Source organism: Anomaloglossus baeobatrachus, chromosome 12, assembly GCF_048569485.1.
Source record: "Anomaloglossus baeobatrachus isolate aAnoBae1 chromosome 12, aAnoBae1.hap1, whole genome shotgun sequence".
In the NCBI taxonomy this organism is placed as follows: domain Eukaryota; kingdom Metazoa; phylum Chordata; class Amphibia; order Anura; family Aromobatidae; genus Anomaloglossus; species Anomaloglossus baeobatrachus.
Window position 1 is genome coordinate 30,930,557 of NC_134364.1, and position 22,859 is coordinate 30,953,415.

A 22,859-nucleotide genomic window follows, 5' to 3' on the forward strand; every position below is an offset into this window, starting at 1 on the left:
AGGGGATTTCCTGGCATCCATCGACATCAGAGATGCCTATCTGCATGTGCCAATTGCAGTGTCACACCAGCGTTGGCTACGTTTTGCAGTAGGAGAAGATAACTTCCAATTCGTGGCTCTCCCCTTCGGGTTAGCCACGGCCCCTCGGGTATTCACCAAGGTCATGGCAGCAGTGATTGCAGTTCTGCACCTCCAGGGGTTGGCAGTGATTCCTTACCTGGACGACCTTCTAGTCAAGGCTTCATCCAGCGCAGACTGTCAGCGGAGTGTCTCGCTCACTCTCTCCACTCTAGCTCAATTCGGATGGCTGGTCAACCTGCCCAAATCCACTCTGACTCCGACCCAGAGTCTTACGTACCTAGGGATGCAGTTCGAGACCTTGACGGCACTTGTGAAGTTGCCCTTAGTCAAACAGCAGTCCCTCCAGCTAGCGGTGCGCTCCCTGCTGAGGCCCCGCCGTTATACCCTCAGGCGTCTGATGCAGGTGCTGGGTCAAATGGTGGCATCCATTGAGGCTGTTCCCTTTGCCCAGTTCCATCTGCGCCCCCTGCAGCTGGACATTCTCCGCTGTTGGGACAAGCGGCCTTCCTCCTTACACAGGTTAGTGGCTCTCTCGCCACAAACCAGGAGCTCTCTTCAGTGGTGGCTTCGGCCCCTCTCCCTGTCCCAGGGGCGCTCCTTCCTGGCCCCGTCCTGGGTGATTCTCACCACGGATGCCAGTCTATCCGGCTGGGGAGCGGTATATCTCCACCACAGAGCGCAGGGCACTTGGACTCCGTCCGAGTCAGCCCTTTCAATCAATGTGCTGGAAACCAGAGCCGTACTTCTAGCTCTCCTAGCTTTTCACCACCTGTTGGCGGGCAGGCACATTCGAGTCCAGTCAGACAACGCGACAGCGGTTGCCTACATCAATCACCAAGGCGGGACACGCAGCCGCCTGGCAATGTTGGAGGTCCAACGCATTCTTCAATGGGCGGAGGACTCCAAGTCCACCATATCCGCAGTCCACATCCCTGGCGTAGAAAACTGGGAGGCAGATTATCTCAGCCGTCAAACCGTGGACGGTGGCGAGTGGTCCCTGCACCCGGCAGTGTTTCAGTCAATCTGCCGCAAATGGGGCACTCCGGACGTGGACCTAATGGCATCTTGTCACAACAACAAGGTTCCCGTTTACGTGTCTCGCTCCCACGACCCTCAGGCATTCGCCGCAGACGCACTGGTTCAAGACTGGTGCCAGTTTCGTCTATCCTACGTGTTTCCCCCTCTAGCTCTCTTGCCCAGGGTTCTGCGCAAGATCAGAACGGAGGGCTGTCGAGTCATCCTCATTGCACCGGACTGGCCCAGGCGAGCTTGGTATCCAGACCTGCTCCATCTGTCCGTAGAGATGCCGTGGCATCTCCCGGACCGTCCAGACCTACTCTCACAAGGTCCGTTTTTCCGCCTGTATTCTGCGGCTCTCAAATTGACGGCGTGGCTCGAGTCCTGGATCTTGACTGCTTCTGGTATCCCTCCTGAAGTCATCTCCACTATGACTCGGGCCCGTAAGTCTTCCTCCGCGAAGACCTATCACAGGACTTGGAAAATTTTCCTGTCCTGGTGTCGCTCTACTGACCATCCTCCTTGGCCATTCTTCTTGCTGACCCTTCTGTCTTTTCTACAGTCCGGTCTGCAGCTAGGGCTGTCCCTCAACTCTCTCAAGGGACAAGTCTCAGCTCTCTCAGTTCTGTTCCAGCGGCGTCTCGCTCGGCTGGCTCAGGTCCGCACCTTCATGCAGGGCGCGTCTCACATCATTCCGCCTTACCGGCGGCCCTTAGATCCCTGGGACCTTAATTTAGTTCTCACGGTTTTGCAGAAACCCCCCTTTGAGCCTCTTAGGGAGGTCTCTTTGCATCATCTTTCACAGAAAGTGGTTTTTCTGGTGGCCATAACTTCCCTCAGGAGAGTTTCTGATTTGGCCGCGCTCTCTTCGGAGTCACCTTTTTTAGTTTTTCATCAAGACTAGGTGGTTCTTCGTCCGACTCTGGACTTTCTTCCTAAGGTGGTCTCTCCTTTCCACCTTAACCAGGATATTACCCTACCTTCCTTTTGTCCGGCTCCTGTTCATCGCTTTGAAAAAGCGCTGCATACTCTGGATCTGGTGCGTGCGCTCCGGATCTATGTGTCTCGCACCGCTGCTCTTAGGCGGTGCACTTCTCTTTTTGTGCTAACCACAGGTTGGCGCAAGGGCCTCTCTGCTTCTAAGCCGACCTTGGCCCGTTGGATTAGATCGACCATTTCGGACGCCTACCAGAGTTCTCAGGTGCCTCCCCCGCCGGGGATCAAGGCACATTCGACCAGAGCTGTTGGTGCCTCTTGGGCTTTCAGGCACCAGGCTACGGCTCAACAAGTCTGTCAGGCTGCCACTTGGACTAGCCTGCATACCTTTTCGAAGCACTACCAAGTGCATGTTCATGCTTCGGCAGATGCGAGCTTGGGCAGACGCATCCTTCAGGCGGCTGTCGCCCATTTGTGAAGTTAGGTTCTGCCTACTTCTTGCCTTTTTTCGGTTTATTCCCACCCAGGGACTGCTTTTGGAACGTCCCATGGTCTGGGTCTTCCATAGGAACGATAAAGAAAAAGAGAATTTTGTTTACTTACCGTAAATTCTTTTTCTTATAGTTCCGTATTGGGAGACCCAGCACCCTCCCTGTTGCCTGTTGGCAATTTTCTTGTTCCGCGTGTTATCACCGGCTGTTGTTGTGGACAGAGTCTCCGGTTGTTCCGGCTTTTGCTCTGTTCTACTTGTGGGTGGCTATTCTCCTTCAGCTTTTGCACTAAACTGGCTGGGTCTGCTCACCAGGGGGTGTATAAGCTCAGGGGGAGGAGCTACACTTTTAAGTGTAGTACTTTGTGTGTCCTCCTGAGATAGAAGCTAAACACCCATGGTCTGGGTCTCCCAATGCGGAACTATAAGAAAAAGAATTTACGGTAAGTAAACAAAATTCTCTTTTTTAATGCATCCTGCCACGCTGAGCTACTAGGGGATGATAGCACCTCTTCCTTCTGTGAGTCCGGTGCCTTTGTAGCTCCGCCCCCTCCCCCCGCCATCACCGCAGCAACTGCTGCCAGCCCAGAGCCTACGGCTCCCAGTCCCCCGGAATGGGTACAGCTCCCAGAATTTGGTGCTGGCTATGCAACATCGTCCTCACACCCCTTGGGGCCCCTGGACAGAACGCAGCCTGATGACACCTCTATAGAGGGTCCTTCTAATGAGAATCAGCCGTTTGCTTCACCGGTTGCAGATCAGAAAAAGGGCATGACCCCCATGGTTCTCCCTCTTGGGTACACAGATGGGGTTCTCCCACGTGTTCCGCGGTCTCTGAGGAGCCGGAGGAAGGGGAATGATGTTTGTACCGGGATGATTCCTTGGATTCAACCTCCCCAAGCGATCAACCAAAACTCTGCATGTGGAAGATCTCCCATCCTTTAAAAGGGTGAAGAAACCTCAAAAAAAAAAAAAAAAAAGTTTGACGCCGCTTCGGTATCTCTAAACTCATGGAGCTGTCTCTAAGGGCTGGGCCGATCCGGCCTCGGTGGACCCTCACCTGGCTTCCGCCTGCCTGAAGGACCCTCCTGTCTTTTACTTGATGGATCCTCCTTCAATGACCCGACGGACACAAGTGGAGCAGCTCGATCGCTCTGCCTTGAGGCTGCGGCGGGTCCTTCTCCCCTTCCGTGTGGGTCACACAGGCACCAGGACTACCAGTTTCCCTCAGACCCTCACAGATGTAACAGTTCACATTGCTGCGGCGGCAGAGTACCTCATGCAGGCCTCCCTCGACGCTGCTACCTGTGCAGTTATTGCTGCCTCAAATACCATAGCCATCTGCAAGGCCCTCTGGTTCCGATAATGGAGAGCGGACTTGGTCTCTAAGAAGCCTCTCACAGTACTTCTTTCCAGACCGATGGTTTGCCGATCGCCTGAACAGGCTTTTTTTTTTTTTTTTTTTTTCTGACGCCATGGGAGGGAAAGAGTACCTCTCTCCCCCCAACTCTAGCCCAGGATGTTTTTTACTAGACACGCAGGGCCCGACCTTCTCAGCCCTCCCCGAGTCCACCTCGTCCTGGCAGTCTAGACAAAGACCGAGGAGTCTCGTCCTCCTCCATCTGGGCTACTGTCTCAGACCCCAAATGGGTGCGATACCTTGTGTCTTCTGGTTACCATATTGAATTCCGAACCCGATCTCCTGGTCAGTTTTTTTTCTCTCAAACCCCCCCAAAGGCTCCAAAACACTGCGAGGCCTTCTCCTCAGCGATCCACTCCCTCCAAACGGCGGGGGTGATGGTACCTGTTCCGGACGGCGAGAGGTTCAAGGCCTTCTATTCCAACCTCTCGTGGTCCCCAAAAAAAGGACGGGTCAGTTCGACCCATCCTGGACCTCGAACACCTGAGCAAACATGTGCATGTAAGGAGATTCAGAATGGAATTCCTAGGGTCCATTTTCTTTGTCGCTCTATTGGGAGACCCAGACAATTGGGGTGTATAGGCTATGCCTCCGGAGGCCGCACAAAGTATTACACTTAAAAGTGTTAAGCCCCTCCTCTTCTGCCTATACACCCCCCGTGCTCCCACGGGCTCCTCAGTTTTTTGCTTTGTGCGAAGGAGGTCAGACACGCACGCACAGCTCCACAGATTGGTCAGCAGCAGCTGCTGACCATGTCGGATGGAAGAAAAGTGGGCCCATATAGGGCCCCCAGCATGCTCCCTTCTCACCCCACTCTTGTCGGTGGTGTTGTAAGGTTGAGGTATCCATTGCGGGTACGGAGGCTGGAGCCCACATGCTGTTTTCCTTCCCCATCCCCCTCAGGGCTCTGGTGGAAGTGGGATCCTATCGGTCTCCAGGCACTGAGACCGTGCTTCATCCAGAACTCCTTTGGAGCCTGCTGGATAGGAGCCGGGTATCGTTCAGGGACATGGCCCTGCTACTTGGAGGTACTCTGTATCCCGGTGGGGACCGCGCACAGCAACACTCCAGCTTTGCTGGGTGTGCTAGTGCACCGGGGACCGCGGCGCTGACCGGGTTAATATGTGCCATTACACACTCAGCGTTGCTGAGTGTGTTTATGTATAGGGACTGCCGCACTGACCGCCGCTGCCATGGAAACACTGCGGCGCGGCTGGGACTTGTAGTGCGCCGGGGACTTCCACGCCGGCCGCGCTTTTACGGCGGCCGCGTTTATTACTAGAGTCCCCGGCTTTTTGCGGCCTAGTTCCTTTCCTCCCACCCCCAGCCCTGACAGGCAGGGGAAGGGCGGGATGCTGCTCAGAACGAGCAGCACTGAGGGCTGGAGCATGCTTTGCATACTCCACCCCTCTCACTGTGCACAGTGCGGGCACCAGTTCCCGCTCTTTCTGGGTCACACCCACGGCTCCCTCCTCTCCTCAGGACGCATTCCTGTCAGCTCCTCAGACGCTGCAGAGGGGGACAAAGTCTGGGAGACCCAGGCAGGGACTCTGGTGGCCTCACAACCGCTTTAAGCGGGTGGTAAGCAGCACCTGTGGTGCTAGCCCCATTGTGCAGTAGTGTAACATTATATGTTTATTTTACACTGTATAGTGCACAGTTGATTTCTGGCTATATACCCTATTGTGTTGCTCAGGGAAGATAATAGCATGGCGCCCACGAAAGGCAGGGGTGCCAAAACACAGGCTTATGTTGCCTGCGCCGCATGTACGACCCCGCTACCGACAGGTTCCACTGACCCTCATTGTGTGCACTGTTCGGCCCCTGTGGCACTTGCTCAGCCAGAGCCTCTGCTAGGGGGGGCCCAGGGGGAGCCACCTGCTAACACTGTTCAGGTGACAGGGACGGAGTTTGCAAAACTCTGAGACTATGGCTAAGATACTAGAAGCCTTGCAGTCCAGGCCGGTATCTCAGCACAGGGACTCTGTTGAATCTTTGTTCCCTGGCCCACCTCAGCTGGACCAACAATGTCCTCCCGGGGTATCTCATGGATCCCAAGCTGAGGGTTCTGACACAGACCCCAGCCCCAGACCGACTAAGCGAGCTCGCTTAGATTTTCCCTCGACATCATCATATTGTGCAGGGTCTCAGAGGGGGGAAGCTCTGGTTGATGATGCGGAGACAGCTGATCAGGATTCTGATCCTGAGGCCGCTCTCAATCTTGATACTCCGGACGGGGACGCCATAGTGAACGACCTTATTGCGTCCATCAATCGTATGTTGGATTTCTTCGGCGCTCCATTGGGAGACCCAGACGATTGGGTGTATAGCTACTGCCTCCGGAGGCCACACAAAGCATTACACTAAAAAGTGTAAGGCCCCTCCCCTTCTGGCTATACACCCCCCGTGGGATCACGGGCTGCTCAGTTTTCAAGCTTTGTGCGAAGGAGGTCAGACATCCACGCATAGCTCCACTGTTTAGTCAGCAGTAGCTGCTGACTATATCGGATGGAAGAAAAGAGGGCCCATGCTAAAGGGCCCCCAGCATGCTCCCTTCTCACCCCACTCTTGTTGGCGGTGTTTGTTAAGGTTGAGGTACCCATTGCGGGTACGGAGGCTGGAGCCCACATGCTGTTTTCCTTCCCCATCCCCCTGAGGGCTCTGGTGAAGTGGGATCTTACCGGCCTCCAGGCTCTGAGGCCGGGCTCCATCCACAGACCCGGAGATCCTGCTGGATACGGAGCTGGGTACCGTCAGGGACAAGGCCCTGCAACATTCAGGTACTCTGTGTCCCCGTACAGACAGGCACAGACACACTCCAGCGTTGCTGGGTGTTCTAGTGCGCCGGGGACAGTAGCGCTGCGCGCTTGGGTTATACTCACTGCAGCTTAGCTGAGTGAGTTTATGTGTGGGGAACTACCGCGCCGGCCGCCCCCGGAGACTGCGGCGCGGCTGAGACTTGTGGTGCGCCGGGGACTTCGCGCCGACCGTGCTTTTACGACGGCAGCGCTTATAAATCTAGTCCCCGGCTTCTGCGGCCTAGTTACGTTTCGTTCCCGCCCCCAGCCCTGTCAGTCAGGGAAGGGGAGAGACGCTGTACAATAGTCAGCGCCGAGGGCTGGAGTCTTATTTACATACTCCAGCCCTCTCACTGGGCACAGTGGGACGCCAGTTTCCCGCTCTTTGTCTGCAGCACGCCCACGGCCCGCCCCTCTTCACAGGACGCCGGCAGCCATTCCTGCACGCAGTCTGAGCTGGAGAACGGACATAGCCCTGGGAGACCCAGACAGGGGATTCTGGCGACCACACACCCGCTGTTAAGCGGGCGGTAAGCAGCACCTAGGTGCTGACCCCACTAGTGCCACAGTGTTGTTTTGTGTACTTTTGTCTGTACCTATATATTGCACTGTACGGTCGCTTCTTGGCTTATACCCCTATATTGCTCTGAGGAGACAACAGCATGTCATCCGCAAAAAGAAAGGGTGCCAAGGCACAGGCTTTCTATGCTACCTGTACCGCATGTGGGGCTGATCTACCGGCAGGTTCCACTGACCCCCATTGTGTGCAATGTTCGGTCCCTGTGCCACTTCGTCAGCCGGAGTCTATGCTAGTAGTGGCCCAGGCAGAGACGCCTGTGAACCCTGCCCCGGTGACGGGGACAGAGTTTGCAGTTTTTGCTGATAAGATGTCTGTGACTATGACAAAAATTCTAGAAACTTTGCAGTCCAGGCAGGTCACTCAGACCATGGGCACTGCTGATTCAATGTTCCCCGGTCCCCCTCAGTTGGAACTAATCCGTGCTCCAAGGGGGTCCCAGGCATCACAGGCTGAAGGCTCTGACTCGGACGACAGTCCCAGGCAGCCTAAGCGAGCTCGCTGGGAGAGACCCTCGGCGTCATCACGCTGGTCAGGGTCTCAGCGAGAGGATTCTCTGTATGATGAGACAGAGCTAGGTGATCAGGAGTCTAATCCTGAGACTGCTCTCAACCTGGATACCCCTGATGGTGACGCCATGGTGAATGATCTTATAGCGGCCATCAATAGACTGCTGGATATTTCTCCTCCAGCGGAGGAGGCAGCAGCACAGCAGGAGAAATTCCATTTCAGGTATCCCAAACGTAAATTGAGTACTTTTCTGGACCACGCTGACTTCAGAGAAGCAGTCCAGAAACACCATGCTTATCCAGATAAGCGTTTCTCCAAACGTCTTAAGGATACACGTTATCCCTTTCCCCCTGACGTGGTCAAACGCTGGACCCAGTGTCCAAAGGTGGACCCCCCAATCTCCAGGCTTGCGGCTAGATCCATAGTTGCAGTGGAAGATGGGGCTTCACTTAAAGATGCCAATGACAGACAGATGGACCTTTGGTTGAAATCTGTCTATGAAGCTATCGGCGCGTCGTTTGCTCCAGCATTCGCAGCCGTGTGGGCACTCCAAGCTATTTCAGCTGGTCTGGCGCAGGTGGACTCTGTCATACGTCCATCAGTGCCGCAAGTGGCGTCCTTGACCTCGCAAATGTCTGCGTTTGCGACTTACGCTATCAATGCGGTCTTGGACTCTACCAGCCGTACGTCAATGGCGTCCGCCAACTCTGTGGTTTTACGCAGAGCCTTATGGTTAAAGGAATGGAAAGCAGATTCTGCTTCCAAAAAATGCTTAACCAGTTTGCCATTATCTCAAGACAGACTGTTTGGTGAGCAATTGGCTGAAATCATTAAACAGTCCAAGGGTAAGGACTCTTCCTTACCCCAGCCCAGATCAAGCAAACCTCAACAGTGGAGGGGACAGTCGAGGTTTCGGTCCTTTCGAGGTTCGGGCAGGGCCCAATTCTCCTCGTCCAAAAGGTCTCAGAAGGAGCAGAGGAGCTCAGATTCCTGGCGGACTCACTCACGCCCAAAGAAAGCAGCCGGAGGAACCGCTTCCAAGCCGGCTGCCTCATGACTTTCGGCCTCCTCTCTCCGCATCCTCGGTCGGTGGCAGGCTCTCCCGCTTTTGCGGCATTTGGCGGCCACAGGTCAAAGACCGGTGGGTAACAGACATTTTGTCTCACGGGTACCGGATAGAGTTCAGTTCTCGTCCTCCGCCTCGGTTCTTCAGAACTTCCCCACATCCCGACCGAGCCGATGCTCTTCTGCAGGCGGTGTGCTCTCTAAGGGCAGAAGGAGTGGTGATCCCTGTTCCTCTTCAGGAACGAGGTCAAGGTTTTTACTCCAATCTGTTTGTGGTGCCAAAAAAGGACGGCTCTTTCCGTCCTGTTCTGGACCTAAAACTGCTCAACAAGCACGTGAAAACCAGGCGGTTCCGGATGGAATCTCTCCGCTCCGTCATTGCCTCGATGTCTCAAGGAGATTTCCTAGCATCAATAGACATCAAGGATGCTTATCTCCACGTGCCGATTGCTCCAGAGCACCAGCGTTTTCTACGCTTCGTTATAGGAGACGAACACCTTCAGTTCGTAGCCCTGCCATTTGGTCTGGCGACAGCCCCACGGGTTTTCACCAAGGTCATGGCAGCAGTGGTAGCAGTCTTGCACTCTCAGGGACACTCGGTGATCCCTTACTTGGACGATCTACTTGTCAAGGCACCCTCTCAAGAGGCATGCCAACACAGCCTGAACGTTGCGCTGGAGACTCTCCAGACTTTCGGGTGGATCATCAACTTTTCAAAGTCAAATCTGTCACCGACCCAATCACTAACATATCTTGGCATGGAGTTTCATACTCTCTCAGCGATAGTGAAGCTTCCGATGGACAAGCAGCGTTCACTACAGACAGGGGTGCACTCTCTCCTTCAAGGCCAGTCGCACCCCTTAAGACGCCTCATGCACTTCCTGGGGAAGATGGTGGCAGCAATGGAGGCAGTCCCGTTTGCGCAGTTTCATCTGCGCCCACTTCAATGGGACATTCTCCGCCAATGGGACGGGAAGTCGACGTCCTTAGACAGGAAAGTCTCCCTTTCCCAGACGGCCAAGGACTCTCTTCAATGGTGGCTTCTTCCCACCTCATTATCACAAGGAAGGTCCTTCCTACCCCCATCCTGGGCGGTGGTCACGACAGACGCGAGTCTGTCAGGGTGGGGAGCAGTTTTTCTCCACCACAGGGCTCAGGGTACTTGGACTCAGCAGGAGTCCACCCTTCAGATCAATGTTCTGGAAATCAGGGCAGTGTATCTTGCCCTACAAGCCTTCCAGCAGTGGCTGGAAGGAAAGCAGATCCGAATTCAGTCGGACAACTCCACAGCGGTGGCATACATCAACCACCAAGGCGGGACACGCAGTCGGCAAGCCTTCCAGGAAGTTCGGCGGATTCTGATGTGGGTGGAAGCCACGGCCTCCACCATATCCGCAGTTCACATCCCCGGCGTAGAAAACTGGGAAGCGGACTTCCTCAGTCGCCAGGGTATGGACGCAGGGGAATGGTCCCTTCACCCGGACGTGTTTCAGGAAATCTGTCGCCGCTGGGGAAGGCCGGACGTCGACCTAATGGCGTCCCGGCACAACAACAAGGTCCCAACTTTCATGGCACGGTCTCGCGATCACAGAGCTCTGGCGGCAGACGCCTTAGTGCAAGATTGGTCGCAGTTCCAGCTGCCCTATGTGTTTCCCCCTCTGGCACTCTTGCCCAGAGTGCTACGCAAGATCAGGTCCGATTGCCGCCGCGTCCTGCTCGTCGCCCCAGACTTGCCGAGGAGGTCGTGGTATCCGGATCTGTGGCATCTCACGGTCGGCCAACCGTGGGCGCTACCAGACCGGCCAGACTTACTGTCACAAGGGCCGTTTTTCCATCTGAATTCTACGGCCCTGAACCTGACTGTGTGGCCATTGAGTCCTGGATACTAGCATCTTCAGGATTATCTCAAGGGGTCGTGGCCACCATGAGACAGGCTAGGAAGCCCACGTCTGCTAAGATCTACCACAGAACGTGGAAGATTTTCTTATCCTGGTGCTCGGCACAGGGAGTGTCCCCCTGGCCATTTGCATTGCCTACTTTTCTTTCCTTCCTGCAATCTGGTTTGGAAAAAGGCTTATCGCTCGGCTCCCTTAAAGGGCAAGTCTCAGCGCTATCGGTATTTTTTCAAAAGCGTCTAGCACGACTTCCTCAGGTACGCACGTTCCTGCAGGGGGTTTGTCACATCGTCCCTCCGTACAAACGGCCGTTAGATCCATGGGATCTGAACAGGGTACTAGTTGCTCTCCAGAAGCCGCCCTTCGAGCCTCTGAGGGATGTTTCACTTTATCGACTCTCACAGAAAGTGGCCTTTCTGGTAGCGGTCACGTCTCTTCGGAGGGTATCCGAGCTGGCAGCGCTGTCATCCAAAGCTCCCTTCCTGGTTTTTCACCAGGACAAGGTAGTGCTGCGCCCGATTCAGGAGTTTCTCCCGAAGGTGGTATCCTCTTTTCATCTCAATCAGGATATCTCCTTACCTTCCTTTTGTCCTCATCCAATTCATCGGTATGAAAAGGATTTGCATTTGTTGGATCTCGTGAGAGCACTCAGAATCTACATTTCCCGCACGGCGCCCCTGCGCCGCTCGGATGCACTCTTTGTCCTTGTCGCTGGTAAGCGCAAAGGATCGCAGGCTTCCAAATCCACCCTGGCTCGATGGATCAAGGAACCAATTCTTGAAGCCTACCGTTCTGCTGGGCTTCCGGTTCCATCAGGGCTGAAGGCCCATTCTACCAGAGCCGTGGGTGCGTCCTGGGCATTACGACACCAGGCTACGGCTCAACTGGTGTGCCAGGCAGCTACCTGGTCGAGTCTGCACACTTTCACCAAACATTATCAGGTGCATACCTACGCTTCGGCGGACGCCAGCCTAGGTAGAAGAGTCCTGCAGGCGGCGGTTGCCTCCTCGTAGGGGAGGGCTGTTTTGCAGCTCTAACTTGAGGTATTAATTTACCCACCCAGGGACTGCTTTTGGACGTCCCAATCGTCTGGGTCTCCCAATGGAGCGCCGAAGAAGGGAATTTTGTTACTTACCGTAAATTCCTTTTCTTCTAGCTCCAATTGGGAGACCCAGCACCCGCCCTGTTTCCTTCGGGATTTTTGTTTTTTTCGGGTACACATGTTGTTCATGTTGAACGGTTTCAGTTCTCCGATGTTACTTCGGATTGAATTTGTTTAAACCAGTTATTGGCTTTCCTCCTTCTTGCTTTAGCACTAAAACTGAGCAGCCCGTGATCCCACGGGGGGTGTATAGCCAGAAGGGGAGGGGCCTTATACTTTTTAGTGTAATGCTTTGTGTGGCCTCCGGAGGCAGTAGCTATACACCCAATCGTCTGGGTCTCCCAATTGGAGCTAGAAGAAAAGGAATTTACGGTAAGTAACAAAATTCCCTTCATTTCTCCCTCAGCTCCTCCGGTGGAGGAGTCAGCTTCCCAGCAGGAGAAATTCCGTTTCAGGTTTCCCAAGCGTACACCGAGTATGTTTCTGGACCACTCTGATTTCAGAGAGGCAGTCCAGAATCACCATGCTTGTCCAGATAAGCGTTTTTCTAAGCGCCTTAAGGATACACGTTATCCCTTTCCCCCTGACGTGGTCAAAAGTTGGGCTCAGTGTCCCAAAGTGGATCCTCCAATCTCCAGACTGCCAGCTAGATCCATACTTGCAGTGGAAGATGGGGCTTCACTCAAAGATGCCACTGACAGGCAGATGGAGCTCTGGTTGAAATCCATCTATGAAGCTATCGGCGCTTCTTTTGCCCCAGCATTCGCAGCCGTATGGGCGCTACAAGCTATCTCAGCAGGTCAAGCGCAAATTGACGCAGCCACACGCACGTCCGCGCCACAGGTGGCGTCCATAACCACTCAGATGTCGGCATTTGCGTCTTACGCTATTAATGCTGTCCTGGACTCTGCGAGCCGTACGGCGGTTGCAGCCGCCAATTCGGTGGTACTCCGCAGGGCCTTATGGCTACGGGAATGGAAGGCAGATTCTGTTTCCAAAAAGCGCTTAACCAGTTTGCCAATTTCTGGCGACCGATTGTTTGGCGAGCGTTTGGATAAAATCATCAAACAATCCAAGGGAAAGGATACATCCTTACCCCAGCCCAAACCGAACATACCCCAACAGAGGAAGGGGCAGTCGAGGTTTCGGTCCTTTCGGGGCGCGGGCAGGTCCCAATTCTCATCAAAAAGGCCTCAAAGATCAAAGGAACTCTGATGCATGGCGGTCTAAGTCACGTCCTAAAAAGACCACCGGAGGTGCCGCTACCAAAGCGGCTTCCTCATGACTTTCGGCATCCTCACTCCGCATCCTCGGTCGGTGGCAGGCTCTCCCGCTTTTGCGACACCTGGCTGCCACGGGTAAAAGACCGTTGGGTGAGAGACATTCTGTCTCACGGTTACAGGATAGAGTTCACCTCTCGTCCCCCGACTCGATTCTTCAGGTCATCCCCGCCTCCCGAGCGAGCCGAGGCTCTTCTGCAGGCGCTGGGCATTCTGAAGGCAGAAGGAGTGGTGGTCCCTGTTCCTCTTCAGCAACAGGGCCACGGTTTTTAATCCAACTTGTTTGTGGTCCCAAAGAAGGACGGGTCTTTCCGACCTGTCCTGGACCTGAAACTTCTCAACAAACACGTAAAGACCAGGCGGTTCCGGATGGAATCCCTCCGCTCCGTCATCGCCTCAATGTCCCAGGGAGATTTCCTTGCATCGATCGATATCAAAGATGCTTATCTCCACGTACCGATTGCTCCAGAGCACCAGCGCTTCTTGCGCTTCGCCATAGGAAACGAACACCTGCAGTTCGTGGCACTGCCGTTCGGCCTGGCAACAGCCCCACGGGTTTTCACCAAGGTTATGGCTACTGTAGTAGCGGTCCTCCACTCTCAGGGTCACTCGGTGATCCCGTACTTGGACGATCTGTTGATCAAGGCACCCTCTCTAGAGGCATGCCAACACAGCCTCGACGCTACTCTGGAGACTCTCCAGAGTTTCGGGTGGATCATCAATTTTCCAAAGTCAAATCTGGCACCGGCCCAATCGCTGACATACCTTGGCATGGAGTTTCATACCCTCTCAGCGATAGTGAAGCTTCCGCTGATCAAGCAGCGGTCACTACAGACAGGGGTACAATCTCTCCTTCAAGGCCAGTCACACCCCTTGAGGCGCCTCATGCACTTCCTGGGGAAGATGGTGGCAGCAATGGAGGCAGTTCCTTTCGCGCAGTTTCACCTGCGTCCTCTTCAATGGGACATCCTACGCAAATGGGACAGGAAGCCGACGTCCCTCGACAGGAACGTCTCCCTCTCGCAGACGACCAAAGCTTCCCTTCGGTGGTGGCTTCTTCCCACTTCATTATCGAAAGGGAAATCCTTCCTACCCCCATCCTGGGAGGTGGTCACGACGGACGCGAGTCTGTCAGGGTGGGGAGCGGTTTTTCTCCACCACAGGGCTCAGGGTACGTGGACCCAGCAAGAGTCCTCACTTCAGATCAATGTTCTGGAAATACGGGCAGTGTATCTTGCCCTGAAAGCGTTCCAGCAGTGGCTGAAGGGCAAGCAGATCAGAATTCAGTCGGACAATTCCACAGCGGTGGCATACATCAACCACCAAGGCGGCACACGCAGTTGGCAAGCCTTCCAGGAAGTCCGGCGGATTTTGATGTGGGTGGAAGCCACGGCCTCCACCATCTCTGCAGTTCACATTCCAGGCGTGGAAAACTGGGAAGCAGATTATCTCAGTCGCCAGGGCATGGACGCAGGGGAATGGTCCCTTCACCCGGACGTGTTTCAGGAGATCTGTTGCCGCTGGGGGGTGCCGGACGTCGACCTCATGGCGTCCCGGCACAACAACAAGGTACCGGCGTTCATGGCACGGTCTCAAGATCCCAGAGCTCTGGCGGCAGACGCCTTAGTTCAGGATTGGTCGCAGTTTCAGCTCCCTTATGTGTTTCCTCCGCTGGCACTGTTGCCCAGAGTGTTACGCAAGATCAGGGCCGACTGCCGCCGCGTCATCCTCGTCGCTCCAGACTGGCCGAGGCGGTCGTGGTACCCGGATCTGTGGCATCTCACGGTCGGCCAACCGTGGGCACTACCAGACCGACCAGACTTGCTATCTCAAGGGCCGTTTTTCCATCTGAATTCTGCGGCCCTCAACCTGACTGTGTGGCCATTGAGTCCTGGATCCTAGCGTCTTCAGGGTTATCTCAAGACGTCATTGCCACTATGAGACAAGCTAGGAAACCAACGTCCGCCAAGATCTACCACAGGACGTGGAAAATTTTACTGTCGTGGTGCTCTGCTCAGGGTATTTCTCCCTGGCCTTTTGCCTTGCCCACTTTTCTGTCCTTCCTTCAATCTGGACTGGAAAAGGGTTTGTCGCTCGGCTCCCTTAAGGGACAAGTCTCAGCGCTCTGTGTTTTTCCAGAAGCGCCTAGCCAGACTTCCACAGGTACGCACGTTCCTGCAGGGGGTTTGTCACATCGTCCCTCCTTACAAGCGGCCGTTAGAACCCTGGGATCTGAACAGGGTGCTGATGGTTCTTCAGAAACCACCATTCGAGCCAATGAGGGATATTTCTCTCTCACGCCTTTCGCAGAAAGTGGTTTTTCTAGTAGCAGTCACTTCACTTCGGAGAGTGTCTGAGCTAGCAGCGCTGTCATGCAAAACCCCTTTCCTGGTGTTTCACCAGGACAAGGTGGTTCTGCGTCCGGTTCCGGAATTTCTCCCTAAGGTGGTATCCCCCTTTCATCTCAATCAGGATATCTCCTTACCTTCTTTTTGTCCTCATCCAGTTCACCAATGTGAAAAGGATTTGCACTTGTTAGATCTGGTGAGAGCACTCAGACTCTACATTTCTCGTACGGCGCCCCTGCGCCGCTCGGATGCACTCTTTGTCCTTGTCGCTGGCCAGCGTAAAGGGTCACAGTCTTCCAAATCAACCCTGGCTCGGTGGATCAAGGAGCCAATTATCGAAGCTTACCGTTCGGCTGGGCTTCCGGTTCCCTCAGGGCTGAAGGCCCATTCTACCAGAGCCGTGGGCGCGTCCTGGGCTTTGAGGCACCAGGCTACGGCTCAGCAGGTGTGTCAGGCGGCTACCTGGTCGAGCCTGCACACTTTCACGAAGCACTATCAGGTGCATACCTATGCTTCGGCGGATGCCAGCCTAGGTAGACGAGTCCTTCAGGCGGCGGTTGCCCACCTGTAGGAAGAGGCCGTTTTACGGCTCTCTTACGAGGTATTATTTTACCCACCCAGGGACTGCTTTTGGACGTCCCAATTGTCTGGGTCTCCCAATGGAGCGACAAAGAAGAAGGGAATTTTGTTTACTTACCGTAAATTCCTTTTCTTCTAGCTCTAATTGGGAGACCCAGCACCCGCCCCTGTTTTTTTGTGTACACATGTTGTTCATGTTGAATGGTTTCAGTTCTCCGATATTCCTTCGGATTGAAGTTACTTTAAACCAGTTTATAATTCTTTTTCCTCCTTCTTGCTTTTGCACCAAAACTGAGGAGCCCGTGGGAGCACGGGGGGTGTATAGGCAGAAGGGGAGGGGCTTAACACTTAAGTGTAATACTTTGTGCGGCCTCCGGAGGCATAGCCTATACACCCCAATTGTCTGGGTCTCCCAATTAGAGCTAGAAGAAAAGGAATTTACGGTAAGTAAACAAAATTCCCTTCTTTACCTTTATGGTCGAAGGAGAATTCCTTGCCTCCCTAGCGATCAGGGATGCGTACCTGCACATACCCATCGCTCCAGCTCGCCAAAAGTTCCTCCACTTCGCTGTTTAGGACTTCTTTTTTTCATTTTTCATTTGTGGCCCTACCCTCGGCTCTGCCACAGCACCAAGGGTCTTAACAAAGGTCATGGCGGCCGCCTTGAGTGCCCTTCACGCCAAGAGTGGCTGTTCTGCCTTGCTTGGATGACCTCCTTAAGGGCTCAACCAGCGTGCGGTTCTCTGTGGGCACCCTATCCCGCTTAGGGCGGCTTCTGACTCCAGTCAAATCATCCCCGGTCCCGTCAAAATCCGTCACCTCCCTGGGCATGTCCCTGGACAACCTTCGGGGCTTGATATTTCTCCCTCAAGACAAGGCGACCGCTCTACAACAAGCGGTACACTGCCTTCTACATACGATTCAGTATGAGTGTGCTAGGTAGGATATCGGCGGCTATAGCGTCAGTGCTGCTCGCTTAGCCACACCACCGCCCACTGCAGCTAGCGCTTCTAGCTGCCTGGGATAAGAGCCCCTTTTCCTTGGACGAACTTTTCACCTGACACCTTCAGTCAGGTAGGCATTTTGCTGGTGGCTTCAGTCCTCTTCCATATCGAGAAGGAGTTTTTCTCCCCCAAGTGGACTGGCTACTCCTGACTACGGACGCCATTCTCTTAGTCTGGGGAGCAGCGCACTGGCTCCACACTGCTTGGGGACGTTGGACGCCCCAGGAGTCTTCTCTTCCCAGAAATCATCCTGAAAATCAGCGCGATCTTTCTCGCGCTCAGGTCATTCCCCCCTTCTGCTAGCAGGTCGTTTGATTCAGGTCCAATTGGACAATGCAACAGCTGTGGCCTAGATCAATCTGCAGGCAAGTACCAGCAGCAAGACAGCTTATCTCGAGGTCCTCAGGATCCTCACCTGGGCCGAATCGACGGGGGTCTGTGTTTTCAGCGTTGCACATACCGGGAGTAGAGAACTGGGTGGCGGACCTTCTAAGTCGCCAAGGCCTGGCCGCCAGAGAGTGGTTTCTCCACCCAGAAGTGTTTCCACACATCTGCACTCGCTGGGGTACACCAGACGTGGATCTAATGGCCTCAAGGTTGAACGCAAAGGTACCTACGTTCTTAGCCAGGTCACGTGATCCACAGTCCATCGGCGCGGATGCTCTAGTCTCCTGAAGTCGCTTCCGTCTACCTTACATGTTTTTCGCCTCTTCCCCTGCTGCCGCGAGTAATCGGGAAGATCAAGGCAGAAGGAGTCCCGGTGATACTAATAGCACTGGACTAGCCTAGGTGCGCCTGGTATGCCGAATTAGTACAATTGCTCATGGCGCCTCGTAAGCATCCCATCCAAAGAGTATCCCGGCACACTATTACTCCCCAATAAAGAAAATCATGCAACTGTTCATAAAGTCAAAATATTTTATTTATATTTCTATTATTTATGTGCTGCAAAAAATGAATTGCTGATTCGTCCAATTTAGTCGACGTTTCGGCTTTAGGCCTTCGTCAGACTGGACTTTATCAATATGGATATGTCACTATGCAGTCCTAACAAGGCGTTAGCCAGAAAATAAGGGGCAAGGAAATTACGTCAAAAGTGACATTAGCTGTCATTAAACAGTATGTTCTTGATAATTTATGTTAGCCTTGGATATCCCAAACACGTATGCCATGTGCCAAATAGAAGACGTAATCACCCCTAATAGGTGGGTCCATGGGAGTGCTGGAAAGTGCTCATTCTCAGGAAATGCTAACGTTTCTGCAAAAAAGAAAAATACAAGTCAGTGTAACAATAATGTCCGTTTAAATTGGTCAGATACAAACAAGAACATATGTTAAAGGGGAAATCAACCCTTATCAATGGTTATGCCCTATATATGCATATATTTATATATTGTGCCCCCGGTACTATGAAGGAGAGCAGCATAGGTCTGCGACCAATGATCAATACCGATATTAGATCAATTGATAACATATGATGTTATATTAAAATAAGGTCTCATATCTACGGTTTAGACCATATGGTTCTAACGTACCCAAGGTATGGATCCACCTAGCCTCCCTATCGCGGAGGCGTTTGACCCTATCGCCGCCTCTCCGTATAGCGTCAACCTGATCGATGACTTGGAACTTCAATTGGGATATCCGATGTCCCGCTGTCAGGAAATGATTAGGTATAGGTAGGAGTGAGTTACCACACCTAATGGCATAAATCAGACATTAGGTGTGGTAACTCCCTTCTACCTATACCTAATCATTTCCTGACAGCGGGACATCGGATATCCCAATTGAAGTTCCAAGTCATCGATCAGGTTGACGCTATACGGAGAGTTGGCGATAGGGTCAAACGCCTCCGCGATAGGGAGGCTAGGTGGATCCATACCTTGGGTACGTTAGAACCATATGGTCTAAACCGTAGATATGAGACCTTATTTTAATATAACATCATATGTTATCAATTGATCTAATATCGGTATTGATCATTGGTCGCAGACCTATGCTGCTCTCCTTCATAGTACCGGGGGCACAATATATAAATATATGCATATATAGGGCATAACCATTGATAAGGGTTGATTTCCCCTTTAACATATGTTCTTGTTTGTATCTGACCAATTTAAACGGACGTTATTGTTACACTGCCTTGTATTTTTCTTTTTTGCAGAAACGTTAGCATTTCCTGAGAATGAGCACTTTCCAGCACTCCCATGGACCCACCTATTAGGGGTGATTACGTCTTCTATTTGGCACATGGCATACGTGTTTGGGATATCCAAGGCTAACATAAATTATCAAGAACATACTGTTTAATGACAGCTAATGTCACTTTTGACGTAATTTCCTTGCCACTTATTTTCTGGCTAACGCCTTGTTAGGACTGCATAGTGACATATCCATATTGATAAAGTCCAGTCTGACGAAGGCCTAAAGCCGAAACGTCGACTAAATTGGACGAATCAGCAATTCATTTTTTGCAGCACATAAATAATAGAAATATAAATAAAATATTTTGACTTTATGAACAGTTGCATGATTTTCTTTATTGGGGAGTAATAGTGTGCCGGGATACTCTTTGGATTGGACATAATTTTCCCTGAGCACCTATATATCGGTGACGCAGAGCTTCTCTCCTATCGTAAGCATCCCAGACCTGCTGACCCAAGGGCCCATTTCCCATCAGAACTCCAGAGCCCTGAAGCTGACGGCCTGGCCATTGAGACCTGGACTTTAACAAGAGCGAGATTCTCTCCCGTGGTCATCTCCACCATATACAGTGCCCGAAAGCCGGCCTTCATCCCGTATTTACCACAGTACGTGGAGAACTTTCCTTTCCCAGTGCAGGGAATCTAATGTCCAACCTATGCCTCTGGCGATCCCCAGAATTCTTGATTTTATTTTTGCAGTCAGGTTGCAAAAGGGGTTGCCCCTCAGCTCCCTTAAGGGGCAAGATTCATCTCTCGCAATATTCTATCAATACCGCCTAGCTTGCAATCCGCAAGTCTAGACTTTCCTCAAGGGCATTTCCCATCTAGTTCGGACGGTATCCAGAGGTCCCCTTTTGAACTTCTTAAGGAATCTTCTCTTGCTCTTCTCTCCTGGAAGGTAACATTCTTAGTGGCGATTACGTCCATTAGACACGTTTCGGAACTGGCAGCACTCTCTTGCCGCAAACCCTCTCTGATCTTTCATCAGGACAAGGTGGTTCTACGCCCCCTTCCGGATTTTCTTCCGAAGGTTACTTCCCCGTTTCATATGAACGAGGACATTGTTCTGCCTTCCTTTTGTCCACCCAGTCCATAGGGTGGAAAGGTTCCTATATTCGCTAGACCTTGTGAGGGCTCTCAGATATTACGTACCCAGGACAGCCCCTTTAGGAACATGGACTCCTTGTTCGTCATTCCTGAAAGGCCTAATAAAGGAGAGGCAGCTTGATAGACAACGCTGGCTCGCTGGATTCGCTCTGCGATCCAGGAGGTCTACCGCTTGCAACTCAAGCCCATTCCTAGTGGGCTGCGGACTCCTTCCACGCGAGCAGTTGGCGCCTCTTGGGCATCAGGCTTCAGTGGAACAGGGGTGTAAGGCTGCGACCTGGTCTTGCCTACGTACTGTTTTCAAAGAATTAGTCCATAGCCAGGCTTCGGCTGAGGCGAACCTAGGTAGGAAAATTCTTCAAACGATAGGCAAGAGCGCCTACTGAGATAGGTACTCCACTATCTGGGACTGGTTCCTAGTCTTTGGGTTGCGTTGTTTGTTTACCCACCTAGGGACCGCTTTAGGACGTCCCATGGTCCTGTGTCCCCCAATGAAGTGTCAGAGAAAAACTGAGTTGTGTACTCCCCGTAAAATCGTTTTCTCTTAGCCATCATTGGGGGACACAGCACCCTCCCTGTTGCCCTGTTGGGCGTTAGCTTTTTTCTCTCAGTACTTTTTTGTTATGAGTATTCACTCACGTTTTTTGTTACTTGTTCTCCTGCTTGTGTACTAAAACTGAAGTATTCTGGCTGGGCCAGGGGGTGTATACTGCAGGGGAGGAGCTAACATCTTTGCATCTACTACTCCTATGGATAAGCAGCATAACACCCATGGTCCTGTGTCCCCCAATGATGGCTAAGACAAAACGATTTTACGGTGAGTACACAAAAATCCGTTTTTATGATATGTTAATGAGCGCTGGCACTAGTCGTAAGGGCGTTACTTACCTTGCCTAGTTGGCCCCCTTATCATGTTGGTACGCCTCTGTGTGAGTGCTAACATGCTAATGAATGCGCAGTCAGAGGATGATCGCGCTCACCTCTCTGCTGCCATCGCGTCAGTCCTGGATTTCGGCTCAGTGTGTATGATCCCAAACTTGTGGTCATGTGCACTATGAAGCTTGGTCTACAAGTCCTGGCTTTAAACTCATGTAGTGCACGTGACGAAAAGTCCAGGATAATGCTCACTGAGCCGAAATCCAGGAGTCGGGCACAATGGCAGCAGAGACGTGAGCATGACGATCCTCTGACGCTGGGCATTCATTAGAATGTTACTCACACACGGGCATACTAACATGCTAATGGGGCCGACTAGCCAAGGGAAGCAACTCCCTTACGACTAGTCCCTGGTCTCATTAGCATATCATATGGGATCTTTAGAAATACTTTTTCTAAGGATCCCTTAATCTATGCTAGTGTATATGTGAAGGTAGCCTGGGCTATAGGTTGTTTGTTCAAATGTAATAAGATTATCTGTGTATGTAAATAATCAAAATATAGATGTAGTTGCATAATCATCGCTGTGTCTGACAATTGCATAGACGCCATATGATTCTAAGCTGTATGTTCAAGAAAAGGTTAACCAAGGATGAGTGAACAGATGTATAAACAATGAACTGTGAAGCCCTTAGTGAAAGTCTTATTAGTGATTTTACACAAAGAAAGAATGTGCGAACTAGATAATCATGCCAGAATAATGAGAGAATTTTATAATTATGGTTTTCTCACAGTCGAAATAAGGGATGTAATGTGTGGGAGGATCACTCCCTGTTCTTAAAGGTCGAAGTTCAGTGTTGTATGGTATAATTACGAGTCTTTTAAAATACACGAGTCAGTCACCTATACTGGCTCAAAGCAGTGAACACATCTCGTTGTGATCATTGTCTGAGTTATTTAATATATCTGCGCAGATAGCTAATTTGGTCCTGTCCTTTGGATTTGCCCTGAACAAAGACTCCATTAGCAGTCTTACCTAAATTTCTCCCTCGACCTATACAGGGACAGTTAGGCAGGGATTAGTAATATACACCCAGAATTGCTTGTGGTTCTGTGCATATTGCACCTGACAGGTTCACTTTAAGTTCTTGTTATAGTCACCGGTTTTGATAATTTTTTTTCTTTGGACAAATACTGCACCAGATGTATTGGGATAAAGACGTCTGTTGAGAACCGTTGCTGTAGCCCACGTTCATCACCAGAACTTTAATGCCCACCTAAAATGTTGAAGATGACCCGTATGTAGAATATACATCTAAACTGAAGATGTCGTTGGAAATCTGGTTAACTGGAGATGTTCAAAAGGGTTCTCCAGTCTAAATTTTCTATGCTGTGGGCATTGCTTAATTTGTGGGGTCTGACTTCCACTAATTGCTAGTGAAGGGACCTAGTTTCTTTCAGTTGCAAGACTTACAGCTATAAAAAGTTTGTGTAAAGCCATGGACTGTTGATCCCACGTTGAATGGCGTGCAAATGTACATGGCCAAACGCTGCTCCGGTCCGCCTCCTC

General features: G+C 52.1%; 1 protein-coding gene across 2 annotated transcripts in view; it reads left to right on the plus strand.

The window, feature by feature from the left end:
• BAZ1A (bromodomain adjacent to zinc finger domain 1A) overlaps positions 1-22,859 on the plus strand; it is a 285,238-nt gene that overhangs the window by 207,782 nt on the left and 54,597 nt on the right. The gene's annotated exons all lie outside the window — the stretch shown is intronic.